The sequence below is a fragment of the Crocuta crocuta genome, unplaced genomic scaffold, assembly GCF_008692635.1.
Source record: "Crocuta crocuta isolate KB4526 unplaced genomic scaffold, BGI_CrCroc_1.0 scaffold426, whole genome shotgun sequence".
NCBI lineage: Eukaryota > Metazoa > Chordata > Mammalia > Carnivora > Hyaenidae > Crocuta > Crocuta crocuta.
Genome location: NW_027532452.1, coordinates 687067 through 704081, shown reverse-complemented (window position 1 = coordinate 704081; position 17015 = coordinate 687067). Strand labels below are relative to the sequence as shown.

At 35.0% G+C, this 17015-nt stretch overlaps 1 protein-coding gene across 1 annotated transcript in view; it reads left to right on the top strand.

The window, feature by feature from the left end:
* RSRC1 (arginine and serine rich coiled-coil 1) overlaps positions 1–17015 on the top strand; it is a 414718-nt gene that overhangs the window by 294118 nt on the left and 103585 nt on the right. The window lies entirely within an intron of this gene.

The window sequence follows — 17015 nt, the reverse complement described above, 5'->3', positions numbered from 1 at the left end:
GTAGTTTTTTATTTTCTTTCTCTCAAAATTTGTTTGCTTTATTTTTCTTTATAGCAGTCATTACTCTCTAACATATTTTATGCCTGGTTAGTGGTTGAGCATCAGCCTTCCCTACTAGAAAGTAAGCTCCAGGGCTGCCTGGGTGCCTCAGTCGGTTAAGCATCCAACTTCAGCTCAGGTCATAATCTTGTGGTTTGTGAGTTCGAGCCCTGCATCGGGCTCTGTGTTGACTGCTGGGAGTCTGGAGCTTTCTTCGAATTCTATGTCTCCCCCTCTCTCCGCGCATCCCATGCTCATGCTCTGTCTTTCTCTGTCTCTCAATAATAAATAAATGTAAGAAAGAGGAAGGAAGCAGAAGGAAGAAAGGAAGGAAGGAAGGAATGAAAGAAAAGAAAGAAAGCTAGCTCCATAGGAGCAGGAATTTAAAATACAAGTACCTAAGTATAAGTATATATTCGTATATATACTTATTTATATATAAGTATGTTCAAGAACATACCCCATATCCTTTAGAATGACTAGCACATGGTAGGTGTTCATTAAACTTGCAGGATTTTAGGAGCTATTGCCTCTGCACACAGAACATGTAATCTGAATTGTGCTTCAGGTAGTGAAAACTAGAATCACAGAAATAATCAACATAAAAGAGGGGAAATTAAAAATATTGTTTATGAATTTGCTAGTTCGTAGTTTACAAAGTTGGCTAAGTATAGGAGAGTAAAGCCATCTAAGTAATATCATTAAACAAGGTAGAGGAAGCATAGGAAAATGAACATGGTTAAGGAAGGATACATTCTGTTTTGGATATAGTTTGACTATTGCAGAAAATATAGATTTTACACAATGAATATTTAGAAAATGAGTTGTCAGTATTTCCTAAATGTGATCATGGCTAACAGAGACTCTCACACTTGCACTGTGTTGAGAGGCCAGGTTCATTAACCGGATTAGTTCTCCTCCATGTCATAGACTGCCATTATTCCGTCTTAATCCACTATTAAGCTCCTTCTAGTCTCCTTCTCTAACTAATTCCTACGTGTTCCTCATGTAATGGTCCCGTGCTTACTTTTTTCCCCTTCTATATTTTCATCTTAAGTGATCTCATTCATTCCTAAGACTTCAGGTATCATCTGCGTGCAACAGTTCCTAAATTTCAACCCAACCCTCTCTCTAAACTTCAGACTTAATACAGCTAACCGCGTCACCTCTCCTTAAATGTCAGACCGGCAAGATTGTCCTGAATTCTTTTATCTTCCTACCACCTCTTCATCCTGCTCCTTTTCCATTGTCCCTCCCATATATCTGTCCAGTTGCTCAAAACAGCAATTGGACAAGTTCCTCACCTGCCACGTGCATTCTCTAAGCATGCTCAGCAGCCTCCTAAGATACATTTCAGTCTTTCCACTAATCCCATTTTCACTGCCTTTACTCTAGGCAAGTCATCATCATTTCTTGCCTAGACCATTGCAATAGCATTCTAATTCATCTGTCCAGTCTTGCTCCCTATAACTCATTCCTCAAATAGCATCCAGAATGGTGTTAAACTGATAATTGGAACTTGTCACTCACCGGCACATAAACACGCATGTGTGCATGCCCACATGCGTGTGCGTGCACGCGCGTGCGCGCGCACACACACACACACCCTTCAGTGGCTTCCATTTGCCCCTAGGATAAAATTTCAGAATTCTTGATATGACTGCAAGGCTTTCCATGATTCACCCGCGCCTACTTCTTCATCTTCATCTTGGACCATTCTTTACTGAGTCTAACCACACAGGCCTGCTTTTAGTTCCTCATTTGCATTAACCTGCTTTCACCTTATTGGTTTACATGTTATTCCATCTGCCTAAAGTGCTTACCTCCTCCCTTTCTCCCAGATTAATTTAGCCTTATTATTAAGATTTGAACTTATATTTTATATCTCAAGGAAGCCTTTTTGACACCTAAAACTAGATTTTGTCAATGTCTCCTGAAGCACTGTGAACTTTTCCTTCACAACAATCAGTTTTTAATTACATATGATTTTCATGATTGCTTGACCTTTCTCTCTGACTTTTGGAGAGATTATGTCTACACTAAGTCTTCAATACCCAGCAAAGTTCCCAGCATACTCAAGGTATTCAGTAAATCTCCATCCTTCTCCCTTTTTTGAATCATTCTTCTCTTTTATATTTTCAGCTATTTGGCATTTCATAGTTCCCCTTAGGATTTTTCTCTTTAATCTTTTGTACTATAGGGAAAACTTTATAAGTACACAGCTCACAAAATTATAAAGCACATGCCCATACTGTACCACCCAGATCAAGAAACAGCCCTTTGCCAGCACCTCAGAAGTCCTCACTTTTCCCCTTTGTCATAACGACCACCTTACCCACTATTATGGTAATCACTTCCTTGCTTTTATTTATAGTTTTACCACCTAAATATATATTGCTAATCACTGTGGTTAGTTAGATTTTGCATCTTTTGAGCTGGAATCATGTAGTATATAAGCTCTTGGGTCTTCATTTTCTCAACGTTGTTCTTAACATCCATCTGTCTGCATGCAGCTATAGTGTGTTGATTTTGTGCCATGTAATGTTCCATTGTATGAACATACTGCATTTTTTTTTTTTAACCTTTTGGCTTTTGATGGACATTCGTTGTCTTCAGTTTGCAACTATATTGAACAGGGCTGCTCTAAACATTCTTGTAACAGTTGATCTCCCAGTACAATTGGATATGATCTTTTGTAAACTCCATAGCTAAGAGTGGAATTGCTGTATCATAGGGTACATGAAATTTCAAATTTACTAAGCAATGTGAAACTTTCCTAAAACGGTTATACCCATTTTTCCCCCCCACCCACCCTGTGTCAATAGTGCGTAAATGTTCCTATTGCTCTACTTTCTCACCACGACTTGGTATTGTCAGACTTTTATTTTAGCCAAACTTAAATCATTTTACTTTAAATTTACATTTCTGATTGCCAGAAAGGTTTAGTATCTTTTCATTTGTTAGCTACTTCAATTTCTCATTTTATGAAGCGTCTACCTAAATGTTTAGCCTATTTTCCTATTGTTACATGTTTTTTTCCTTACTGATTTGAAAGCACTCTTGATATATTCTGGATATGTTGTTTGATTATAATGAGTAAGTATTTATGGTATGACTGAATATAGCTCTTCTCAACCTACTTACTCCTTCCTGTTCATTCACTGGAGTATAGGATATATATTTAAGATAAGGAACAATACCAGTGTTCATTCTCCCTTCAGTTGTGAGCCATTGTTTGAAACCTTTGTTATGTGCCATTTTTATCCTAAAGATAACTCAAAATGATCTCTAAAGGTTTAAAAGAGCTCTTCCATGTTTATAAGAAAAAAGACTTGATTTCTAACTTGCTTTAAGATATATCAAAGGATTTTTTTCCTTTATTTTCTCATCTTCATTGCTTAAAAAATACCTAGCTCATAAAATATACTTTGAATGTTTGGTGGGGGAAAAAGACAGGGAAAGAGGAAAACAGAGGGAAAGGATAAAAATCATAGTATATAGGAGTCAAATTTTTTTTATTTTTATCTGATTATTCCTGATCCTGTTTATGTAACTGTGATGAGTGTACTAGAACCATAAAATATAATTGCTTCAAATCATCATTTCAGAGCCATTGTCTTTTTGGTTAAATTCTACTCATTCTTTAAGAATCACTTCAGGTGTCACCCTCTCTTGGAAGTCTTAGTTATCTGCTGTTCATCAGACTGAGTTGGAGCTATGTTCTGTCTTGTATTCTTTTTGAATATTTGTATTATAGAACTTAACCACTCCAGTGTTATAAAAGTGAATTTTCTTGTCAGCCTCTTCTACCAGACTTTGTTTCTTTAGAACTTTTGTAGGTCATCTCCCTCTTCACCACCTATAATAATGCATATACTAAGTCTTAGTTTTCAAAAAAAGTTAATGGGAAGTAGGGAGGGCCATGCCCTCCTCAGCACTCTCTACTCTAATAGATTATTCTCTTAAAGCATTAAGTTAAAAGTTTAGTAATTTCCATTACTTAACTGGAAGATTAATTATATAGGAACATTCTTACAATTGACTACTCTCACAGTTAATTTCTCTCTAATTTTTATTAAAAACTATCCTTAAAAAAATCTTTTTCTTTAGGCTTTCTAGTATGTTATCATGCTAAAACAATACAAGCAGATAGTGAGTTTTGAGTGTTTATCATTTCCTTGCAAGCAAATCCTTTTTCTGAGAGACATTAACTTTGATCTTCGTAGATGGGATAAAATGAATTTTTGTTCAGGTTTAACCCGTGAGAGTCCCATGAGGACTACAAATGGATCTTCTCTGAACACATTCAGTAAAAGTCCTGTTGGGTGTCATTCATGATTTTATTATTAGTTAAAAGTATCCTCCATAGTTTCTGTATTTGCTTCTAGACAAATAATGACTCCTTCTCATTGTGTTTACTTGAAGACAGTGTAAGACAAGAAAGTGGGGGAATATTACAACTGTCCCTCTTATTATCACCCTTTTTAAAATTTATACCTCTCTGACCTGCTTCCTGTTTCCAAAGAGACAGTATTTGAGAAACAGTCAAGTTTNTCATTTTTTTTTTTTTTTTTTTTTCTTTTTGACCAAATGATCTAGCTTGGAAGATTCTACTATATATTTGGAAACTGTGGTTTTTGTGGAATGTAAAGAATGCTTTTTCAGTCATGTGTACTGCTACTTTTTGCCATTTACAAAGTATAGTTAGTGGGTTTGGTTTGGGCCTCTGGAGTCACATTGCCTCCATTAGCTTTGGCCCTGTCATTTACTCTCTGAGTGACTTTGGATAATCAGCGAAATCCTCATGCCTCAATTTCCTCACTGGTAAAAGTTGGATTTTATGTTGAGCATGAAATAACCTAATACACATAAAACATTTAAAATAGTTGCTAATAGGGAGTGATGGGCATGGAGAAGGGCACTTCTGGGGATGAGCACTGGGTGTTATATGGAAACCAACTTGACAATAAACTATTTAAAAAAATAGTTGCTAATACGTAATAACTCCGTAAATATTGACTTTCATTTTTTTATTCTTAATTAACAGTATTATGTGAGTTAACTGAACCAGAACTCACTGTAGAAGGAGAGCAAAACTGTTGGATATTTATCTCAGACAGATATAATAATTGTATATCTTTGCTTCTTGGACAAGATAAAGAGCCTGGCAAAGACTACTATTTTGAGGTCTGCTATAACAAATTATTATAATTGGTTCATGAAAGGCTTCATTAATATAATGTTGATTTCAAAATACATAATTAGCATAAATTTGCACTGATGAATTACTCCTAAGTTGTTTTTGCCTCATTAGATTTTTTTTATCAGCCTTTGGTTTTAAAGTTTCATCGAATTTCAGATGTGATATATCTAGCCTTTTCCTTTATTACGTCACAAAGTATTCCAAATGTTCAGAACATATGGCCATACCTTTTATTCTGAAGATCACTAGGTATATACCACATATGCTTCATACCTCGTTTATTTGAGCTCTCAAATTTAATGCTTTCTTTATTTAGTTATTTCATGCCTTTGTTACCATCCTATTGATATTTTATATAGAATGATTTGTTTGATTTCTAGTTTTCCTTTTCTCTCTTTTTCCTATGTTAACTTTCCTGTTTTGTACCTCTGAACCATTTTGGTAGTCTCAAATTCTGTCAGTTTTAGTACATGGCCCTAAAATTCTTTGAGACTTCTCCCTTTAAGGAATAGGTCCATATCTTCTCCCTTTGACCCTTGCTTTGTGACTACTTGACCATTAGAATATAGTGAAGAGATACTGTACCAGTGTCCACATCTAGGCGTTAAGAAACTAGTGTCTTCCACGTTGGGACACTTGCTCATAGAGACCAGTCTCCACACTGTGAAGAAGCCAAACTGCCTTGTGGAAGGGCCACATATAAGAGTTCTAACTGACAACGCCAAATGAATTCCTACCTTGCAGCCAGCAACAACAACTAGGCACATGACTGAGCAAGTCTTTAGAGAAATTCAGCACCTCTGATATGAAGTCATTCCCAGCCTTTGTGTTGTCCCAGTTGGTGCTCCATGCAGCAGAGGCAAGCTACTCTGTTTACAACCTCCCCAAATGCAGATTAATAAGCAAAATTAATGATTGTGGTCATTTAAAGCATGAGTTTGGATTTGTGTATTTTATAACAAGATAAGTGACATATAAGGGTGAATGCCTTTTCCTTTCTTCATTATAACATTTTTAAGGGAGTAAATATTATTGGAAGCAGTTCTAAGAATTTAACCTTGGAAGCTGTTTAGTATTTTCTACATAGCAATGTCTGTTTAGAATGTCTGTGTCTTAAGAATGTCTTTGGAAAGTGTTTAAAGGTACATGGTAACATATATAAATAAAGCAGAAAAAGAATTTCATCACTTTTTTCTTGTCTTTGAATGTATATATATTACTTTAACTGATTACAGTAACTCCAACTGTATTAACATCGTCATCATTGCTAGCATTGTCTTATTTTGTATATATCAAGGATGGCAACTATAGAGCACTGACCCCCACTTCCTCAGGCTGCCTGTATAACCTACTGCTAGTTGATCGGTGCACCTTTTCATGCTGAGTCCAGATGTAACTTCAGAATTCTCAGCACACCACTTCCTACTCTTAATATCTGTGCTGTTGCCATGGACATCTGAAATGAGACCTATCGGTTACAATGTAATTTATAAATATTTACAATTTTACATAGACTGTCACCATCAGGTATAATTGTCTCCCCTTCCCAACTCTGCCCCCAACTCCCGGAGCAACCTTGATGCCACCTCAAGGCATTTGTTTTATTTTTAAGAGGTCTCTGCCTCATATACAAATGTTTTGCCTTTTCTCTTTACTTAACCTCTCCTGTAGCTTTTCTCTAGAAGTCAAAAGTCACTTATCACTATGAAAAAATCACTCTGAAATTTCCCTAAGGGGACAGTATGGTAAGTGGAAAAAACTATTACAATTTCCTATGAAACAGTTTTCACAATGGAAAAAAAAAGATAAGTACATGAGCAATGAGGTTATTTGCACAATTTTATAGCACATCTGAGAGAACGGTTAGGTAAGGGAACTTAAACTTGTTGCAGCCATGCTGTGCCCCAAGCGTGTACAGCTCATATACTTTAACTCATTTGGTCATCAGAATACACCCACATGGAGAATATTACTCTCTAGTATTAGTATGCTCTTATTTATCTCTTAATTTATTCTATAAATTATTTGAAGGATTCTATAGCAAAGCAGTAAAATGGTAATCTGTTAGTTTTTACGAATCAAAAAAAGGAAAAATATACATTAGTCAGTCATGAGCAGGTGAAAAATAGAACAAAATTCATACATCAGGGCACCTGGGTGACTCAGTCACTTAAGCTTCTGACTTCAGCTCTGGTCATGATCTCACAGTTCATGGGTTCCAGCCCTTCGTCGGGCTCTGTGCTAACAGCTCAGAACCTGGAGTGTGCTTTGGATTCTGTGTCTCCCTCTCTTTCTGCCCCTCCCCCACTCACGCGGTGTTTCTCTGTCTCTCAAAATTAAATAAATGTTAAAATTTTTTTTAATTAATTCAAGAACAAAATTCAGACATCAAAAGGGCCTATAGAGCTGCTGTCATTTGTTCTGTTTTTTGACAACCAAAACCAAAAGCAGATTCTCAGAGAAACTGCAAGTTTTACCACGGAGCTTTTCCTTAAAGGGAATTCTCACATGGGGCTTCATGTAGAGGATTTTCTTATTAAATGAATATTGGAAATACTCGTGTTATTTTATGTGCTTTTCCCTCGCTTATCATTGTCATCATCTTATGTGATACAGTGTATAATATGCTCAACATCATAATTGCAAGAAGTGAAATAACAGTTTTCATGCACCTCTTACTTTTAATATCCATCAATAAAAGCCATAAAAACACCATCATGAAATCTAGTTTGTTAGGGAAATATGATCCAAGAATATAGCATTGTGATGTATCTACTTGAATTTAATTAAAACCCAGTCTAAATGGAGAAACAGAGAGAATGCCTGTTTTTATAATAATTTTTCATATGCAAATATAGGTTCTTGTACTAGGAGCCATTTCAGTCTTCTCTGCTCTTAAAAGGGCCTGAAGTACATATATTGTATGTGGTTGATTGACGGTGGATTCTTACACTTTAGAGACAATAAACAGGTGATAGGTTGCTTTTCTTTTACAGAAAGCAAGGAACTTAATGAGTCCCTCCTAGTAAGCTAGACTCTTATGTCCACAGGAAGGCAGTCCGAGAAGGGATATTTCCAGAGAGTTCCCAGAGTTTTCCTCAAAACCAATGCTGCATCCACCTCAGGAAGAGAACGTATGAACAAAACAATTCCCAAATTTCAACAGCCTTGAGCAGAGCAGAAATGTCCATATTATTTCGTACTTCATCTTACTACTTTCTCATTGTAGTCCTAGGAAATTCTTAGTAGTGTTGCCATCAAATGTCAAATTTGACAAAAATCGCTTCCCTGAGAAGTGACAGAGGATAATATGTTCATTTGATTTAAAATTTGAGATTAAATAAGTCACCAAGTGATACTTTCCTACCATCAAAACTATTCAGTCTCTTTTCACTTACAAGTCCCATTCTTACCAGCTTAATCGTAATTCCAAACAAGTGATCTCATCTAGATTGATTCAAATTATGGTTTCACCTATCTTCAAAATAGATAAAATCTAAGCTTTTAATCAAATGAACTAAATGAAAACATAACTGGGTCCCAATAAGAAAAGGATTTAGGAGTTTGGACATTCAAGACTATTTTTCTGGCACTGAAGTACTGAAAGTAAATAAGTGTTGCAGGTATCGACTAAAGTCTATGCCTTGATATTTTTCAAATGACAAAAATAAAGTTTACCTTGAAAATATTTATCATGAAATTACAAAATTTTGCTAATTATCTGATTGGTGAAAGCTCACTATTAAATACGCAATTGAATTTGCTTTGATCACATTTTAATGAGTGTCATTACAAATACATTTGGATTGTGTCAGTTATATTTCTTTTTTTTTTTAAGTTTATTAATTTTGAGAGAGAGAGAAAGCACATGAGCAGGGGCGGGGCAGAGCAGGAGACAGAGAATCTCAAGAAAGCACCACACTCAGCGCAGAGCCCAATGCAGGCCTTGATCTCATAACTGCAAGATCACAACCTGAGCAAATATCTACAGATGAACCACCCAGGCACCCCTGGAATGTGTCATTTATATTTGCTGTCAAATTTTAGCAAGTGTTAGAATGTTATCATAATATAAATATAGGAGTAAGAGAAATATTGTGTAGACATTTACAAAGATTTCTCATGAAGTTATTGTTAGATGCAAGGACCCCACTGAATAGTACTTACTGCTAGGACTTCAGGCATCATCTTATTTTCCTCCATCAGATAGAAAAACTTATGCTCTGGCTCTCAGATATGGTCATAGGATCACAACACAATGCCAGTTATGGTGATAATTCAAGCAAGTAATTCTTTACTGTCCTAGGGGACAATTTATTTGTCACTAACTAAAAACTTGAGGTTTTTGTTTATGGTTTTTATTCTTTCAAAAGAAGTGAAAAAGAAAGCGCCCTGGGATATAGCACCGATCCACTTTGAGTAATCTAAGCTTATCACTTAATCCAATGATGATGAGGTCCATGAAAATTATTTTCCACCCTCAAAATCATGTGATCTGGCATTTTTATTTCATGAAAGGTTTGAAGCAGTGACACTTGCAGTTTGGATTTGTACCTTTTTCATATTTAGGTTTATTAGGTAACAGTGCCCCCTACTTTAGTGCTGTCTTTGTAGATTTGCAAGTATATCACTTTGTTATGGTTTTTAGCCGTCACAAAATGAATTTATATCTTATAAATAAGATTTCAACTATACATATAATAGACTCTCTAAATCTCACACACAAGAGACTAATGCAACACACTCAAAGCTTAGCCCATCATATTAGCAGTGACTTTTACTGTTAACTTTTCCTAAATTAATAATGCTTTGAAATAGGTCGTTACATGCTGACCCAAATGTGTGCACGCGCACGCTCACTGACACACACACACACACACACACATTCACATTCATTCTTTCTCATTTTCTCCTCTACCTTCCCCTGCCACTCCCTTCCTTCCTTCTTTCCATCTCACAGGCAAGACCCTAAAAGCCTCATCTTACAAAAGGTTTAAAGAATTTCTTTGTTTTCCTCACCTTTCTCATACAACATTTTGGCATGTGTGCTCACACCTGCAGCACATTCATTCAGTCCTATATTATCTCAACAAATATCATTATCTCACATATGCCAGGCATTATGCTGGACTGTGGGGACAAGATAAACACAGTAAGCATGAACTCTGACCTCCACTTAGAGGGTTAAGTGGTAGCATGTTCTTTATGAATAAGGAAACATATTTGATGGAAAGTACTGAAGCTCGTGTAAAGATTTAAAGTAACTTGTGTTGAGACACAGTAAATTAGCCAAACAGACAAGAATCTGAGTCAGAATCCTCTACCTCTATGGTAGCCTAAGGAACTGTGATCATCTCTAATTAGCAGTGTGGAAAGACTACTGTTCTGAGAGTAATAAGGTCTTGATTCCTGGATTCCTTGATTCCTGCCACTAATTAGCTGTGTTGCTTTGAGCAAGTCACTTAACATGTCTGGGCCTCAGTTTTTCTCATCTATAGAAATGAGGAAAGTGAACTAAGTAGTCTCTAAGTCCTTTTCAAATCTTAAGAGTTTACGACTATCCAAATGTACAAAACCAACATAAATGAAGTTCCTAGTTATCCTGAAGGTATAAAATAACATACATATAAAGTAATAGTTTTCCTGTGTACCTGCAATTATCTATCATAAAGTCTAATAAAAACTCATACATATAGCAAAAAAAGTATAAAATAATTAAAATAAATCCCACTAGTTAATTAAAAATACTGAGCACTTTCTATATGCAAAATACTACTTAAATGCTAGGAGACAGTCAAGGTACTACCTTTATGGAACTTATGTTATGATGGGGAAAGCAAACAGGAGATAGTTATTTATAAAATTGATAATTCAATAATTTTGATAAGTGCAATAAAAGATAAGAATAGACTAATAAGAGAATATAATAGCTAAAAATTTCATTTATTTTTCCTCTGTTCAGCAACAATTTAAAATGTACCATTTGTCTAGGGTGGAGGCAGGCTTTTCTAAGGATGAGATTTTCAGTGTTAAAACTAGGGAATTCCCAGGCAAGAATCACACCAGGACCTTGGTACATTTTTAAAACAAAGAAGACCTATATGGCTGGATCCATAGGAATAAGATGATTGAGAATAGCTTAAATGAAGCTAGTATGGTAGATAAGGAGTAGATGGTTACATGGCCTTATAAGCCATGTGAATTTCAGGATTTTGCTCTTCTTCATAAGTAGAAAGCCATTATAAGGCATGGCATGATTAGAATCCATTCTTAGAAAATCCATCTGCCCATGGTAAAAAAAAAAAAAAGTGGATTTGGTGGTGATGGTAAACTGTTGTGGTGGTAGTAGTGATGAGGTTATCACAAAACTAGTTTTAGGAAGATGAGTAAAGTGATTGCAGTAATTAAAAGATGATGATGGACTTAGGGTAGTGGCAGTAAATATGGAGAGAAGTAGATTAAATTATATGGTATAGTAGAGATAGAATTGATAAAATCTTGAATTAATGAGTGTGGGAAGGTCAGGTAATGACAGAAACGAAATAATTGGCATTTAGAGAATATGAGATAATAGAATATTCCTAAAGAATTGTTGAGGGAAGCAAGTGGCCTTCGGCCAATGAAAAGACTACATAAGATTACCTTAAAAATATAGCAGAAAGTTGACTCTTGAAATGTAGTACCACAAAAAATGAAAGAAAATATTAAGCCACATTTACCATGTCCTATTATTAGACTATAAGAAAACATATGCTATTTGAAGCCAGGGTAAAAAAAAAAAAAAAAAAAAAAAAAAAAGAATAAAGTGGAAACAAACCAGTGTGATGATAACTATATGGCATTTAGAGCTTGACAGCTTGCATCCAAATCTGGACTCCACCACACTGCCTATCAACTCTATGATTTTGGTTTCTTATTTAGCTTTATAGAATCATAGGGTTCCTTATAGGTAATAAAGAAAAACTAAAACAATGCTAAAATTTACAAAGATAGAACAAAAATGCAAAAATAAAAGTATAGGATAATATGTACAATAAAAGTTTAAACCCCCTAATAAAAACTACCATGAATAAATCAATACGTGACACAACTACAAATTTTTAGCTATTTGAGAAAAAAATCTGCTGGCACCTTGAACTTCCAACCTCCAGAACTGTGAGAAAATAAATGCCAGTTATTTAAGCCTCCTCGCCCTCCACAAAGAACCTATAAAATAGATGTTAAAATGATTCAAGAGAGAAAGTAAGGAGTAGAAACCATAATGTAAGAACAGAATAGGATGAAAAATGTATAGGCAGATTATTGGTTCCAGATTTGAAAACTCCTTTACTTGCCCAGCAGACCTTAGCATCATGAACCACAGATGGCAGAGTCAATAGGTCATGTCATAGAATTTTCTTAAACAGAAAATTTCAAAAGGTAAATTACTTAAAAAAAACAACTGGGTTTTTGCTGTATGGTTCAGACATTATTAAATGTTTTCGCCACCTACTCATCTCTAATCCCAGAATAGAAGAGTTTCTGATGGTGTGTATGTGTTCGGTTTTCATCAGAAATTTGTTTTGTTTCATGTATAAAACCTAAATCTGGAAAAGTTTGTTTTTTAATAAAGAATTTAAAAGCTTCAATTAAAAAAAAAATCATGTTGAGTGAATTGCAAGAACAGTCAAGACAACTGTGAAAGAGAAAGAAAGAAGGATGGGATTTATTCTATCATATAATAAGATTCTAGGGGCGCCTGGGTGGCTTAGTTGGTTAAGCGTCTGACTTCGGTTCAGGTCTTGGTCTTACAGTTTGTGGGTTCGAGCCCCACATCAGGCTCTGTGCTGACAGCTCAGAGCTTGGAACCTGTTTCAGATTCTGTGTCCCCTCTCTCTCTGCCCTTCCCCTGTTCATGCTCTGCCTCTCTCTGTCTCAAAAATAAATAAATGTTAAAAATATTTTAAAAAAGGTTCTGTATCAAAACTATAGTAATTAAAATGGTGTTATCAATGGAAAAGACTAGAGAGCCCAGAAATATCCTCCTACATATAGGAGAGCTTGCTTGCTATTACATGTAAGTGAGGGAGACATGGGTTTTTTTTAATAATAGTATTGAAAGAATTTATTATTTGTATGCTAATTTCAGAAAGCTTAAGTATAAAAAGTGAAATTCTAAAACTTCTAGAAAAAAATGGAGGTGATGAGATTGTGATCTTAGGATAAGAAAGGATTTCTTAAATAGATAAAAGCATTTAAGTTTAATAAAAACTTGACAATTCTTTTTTACTTTTATTAATTTTTTTAGTGTTCATTTTTGAGAGAGCGAGAGAGAGAGAGAGAGAAAGAGAGAGAAAGAATGTGAAGCAGGCTCCAGGCTTCAAGCTGTCAGCACAGGGCTCGAACCCACAAACTGTGAGATCATGAACTGAACCAAAGTCGGATTGCTCACCAACAGAGCCATCCAGATGCCCCAAAACTGACAATTCTTAAGAAAGAAAAAAAAAGAAACTGCCAGTTCTTAATACATATTTTTTTAATGAAACCTTAAATTTCAAAATTATCTAGAAAACTCACGTCTTAATTGCAATATATTTGATCCTTATTTCAATGCTATGTGATACACATTTGGTGAATTTCACATAGGTAAAACATTTATACCAGTCTTAATATTAACAAATAGTTTTAGTAAATCTGTAATAAAGTTTTGCTTTATTCAATGAGCTGTATAAATGCAAAAATAGTGTGTGTATATATATAAATTTTAAAATACAGTAAAATTAGACACCTCTGATAAAAGATGCAACAAAGTCAAGCTTTGCCACACACTGGGAGAATATGCTTGCAATGTGTATAACTGACAAATAACTAACATCTAGACTATATAAAGCAGCATTTCAAATCCTAGAAATCAATGAGAAAAAGAAAAACAATCTTACAGTAACATGGGCTTCAGATAGAGACATTTCTGAGGAAAGTAACCCTAGTGACCAATTTTTGAAGAGGGAATCTCTTATCTCTTCAAAAAAATTAGAAATCAGAACTGCACGCACATAAAAAAGGAGATATCATTTCAGACCACTGAGGCTGTCAAAAGCTAAGAAGTCCCATAATATTAGATGATAGCAAGAATATAGGAGATAGGTATGATGAACTATTAACATCTATTAATTTGAATTACAGTATTCTCTATATTTTAATAGCTTTGAAATATTTCATTACTTGTTACATTCATTTATTCTCATTCATGTGTACAGATTTTATTTTTTTTAAGTAATCTCTACACCCAACATGGGGCTCAAACTCACATTCCTGAGATTAAGAGTCACATGCTTTACTGACTGAGCCAGTCAGGGGCCACTTTTTGCTTTTATTTTAAATGAAATTAAATTTAAATGAATTTAATCCAATGAATTTAGTGATGTAGAAGTCACTGAAGAGTAATTTTGGTTGAGTGATAAAGTTAGAAGCTGTATTAGAATGGACTGAAGAATGAGTGGGTTCCAAAGAAGTGAGACAAAGTGATACGTTCCTCTAAATGTGTTTTGAGGCACCTTGGTCTCAGTTATTTGAGCATTCGACTCTTGGTTTTGGCTCAGGTCATAAACCCAGGTTTGTGGGATTGAGCCCCATTTAGCCTGGAGCCTACTTAAGATTCATCTCTCCCTCTCTCTGCCCCTCCCCCACCACACATGCTCCCTCTCTCTCTCAAAAAAAAAAAAAAAAAAAAAATGTGTGCTTAAAGGGGAATTAGAAGGGGAAGGGGACTAGAATGAAATGTCAGACCCTAGATGAATAGCTGCAAATCTTTACTGAAAGACTCAAATGACTTAAATAAATGAAAACACATACTATGCTATTAGATGGGAAAATTGAAATACTGTGAACATTTCCATTGTCTCCAAATTAATGTATTACTTTAGCAGTTATTCAAAATTCCAACAGGATTATGTTGTTTATTTGTAGTTTCACCTTTGGAGCAGTGTAATTTAACAAACAATGATTTATTTAGAACAAAGCAAAAGTTTATCTAGAAGAATAATTCCATAAATATAGTCCCAAAAATTTGAAGTCATAATAATGAGATAGATTTGGCTTGACCAAATATTAAAATATATGTGTTACTTGTATATGAATTACCGGTCAGATCATTTAAACATAATAGGGTTAAGGAAGTATTCAAATTACACATGGAAATTTATAATATATAAGTGATTTTTTTATGTTTCTTCTTTTTTCTTATCCATATTTATATCACATAAATGAATCCTTTATTCTGCTTTTTTTGTATCTACTTTTCTATTCAAATAAGTTTCCCTACTTGTTACATAATTTTAGTTAGCATAATTTTATTGGCATTATATTTGTCCAGAAAGTATAACATTAGCCATTTGCCTAGATGAATATGTTTTATTATTGCTTTTTTCTATTAAAATAATATTCAATGAATATCTTCCTGCATATTTTTTCATTTTCATGTATTTTGATTTATATTTTCGGAAGTGAAATTATTATATCAAAGAGTGTGAATTATTTTTGGTTCTTGAAATATACTGCTGTATTTCTCTCTCTGAAAGCACAGATATGGAAGCATTTAACATCATCTCTTATTTGAAACATTATATTTCATGTCTTTTTTTCACCCTAACCAGAATGATAATATTTTTTTATTCTGCTATCCTTTAGGAAAGAAGCCAAGCTTCCATGCTCAGTGCTGCATATATGTATAAGTCTAATAAACCTTCAGCCAGATGGTTTTAGTGGTTTTTAGCCTACTAATTTCTTTGAAATGCTACCTCATTATACAAATTTTAAGTGATAGCACATACTTGCTTGATTAATACAAAAAACAAAGCTGAGTAGAAAATAAATTAATTTCATCCTTATCATTAATCTATTAAAGAGGCAAAGCGACTACCCTAAGGAAACAGAGTACTAGTGAAGAGCTTCTTTGAGGGTCAAATGATCTGGCTTTGAATCCTGGCTTTATCACTGAGTAATTGTGTGACCCCAAGCAGTGTGTTACACCTGTCTGTGCCTCAGTTTCCTTAACTACAAGTAAATAAACCGTACAAGATTGTTGTGAACACTGAATCAATTAATACATTTAAGACTTTTAAATGTATTAATTGCGTGGCACAGTTTAAAGATTCAGTAAACGTTGAATTGGCACAGAATAGTGCCAATAGTTATCCTATTTTAGTCCACTTTCTTATACAACAAAGGCTAGAGAGCAAAAACTTACATGTTCTAGAATACTTATCATCTAATATTCTGGGTATGAATTAGGTTCCCCCAATTAGATGTATTCATACAGAATATTGAGAGTGGAAGTGATGTGGAGACTCTCTTCCTGCTGCAGCTGTTGCTGTTAGCAAGTGCACCTGTGGAGAGCTGGAGTTCTCCAGCTGTGTTCCAGTGTCTGGTCACTAACTTTGTTTAGACTGAGAGGCCAGTACAGTGGTGGCTTCCTGGTGTGCAGCCATAGTAGGGCATTCTTGAACTTTCCAGTTCAAGTGGCAGATTCCTGACCTCTCACCGTCCCGCCTGTGGTAAAGGGAGCAGCTCCCTGGCAGGCTTGTTCTACAGTGGAGATAGGGCACCATTCTTTGGAGGCCTAGCCACAGCCCATGTTTTCACCCTTTTAAGAGTTTTAGAAGGGTCCAGTCACCTGTGTAAAATCCAGTTTGTATAAAGTCTAGAAAAGTTTCTGTTTCATGCAACTGTAATGGTACTGGTGGAGGGAGCAGCAGTAGTAGCAGTGCAGTGGTGGTAGTTGTTATTATCGGAGCTC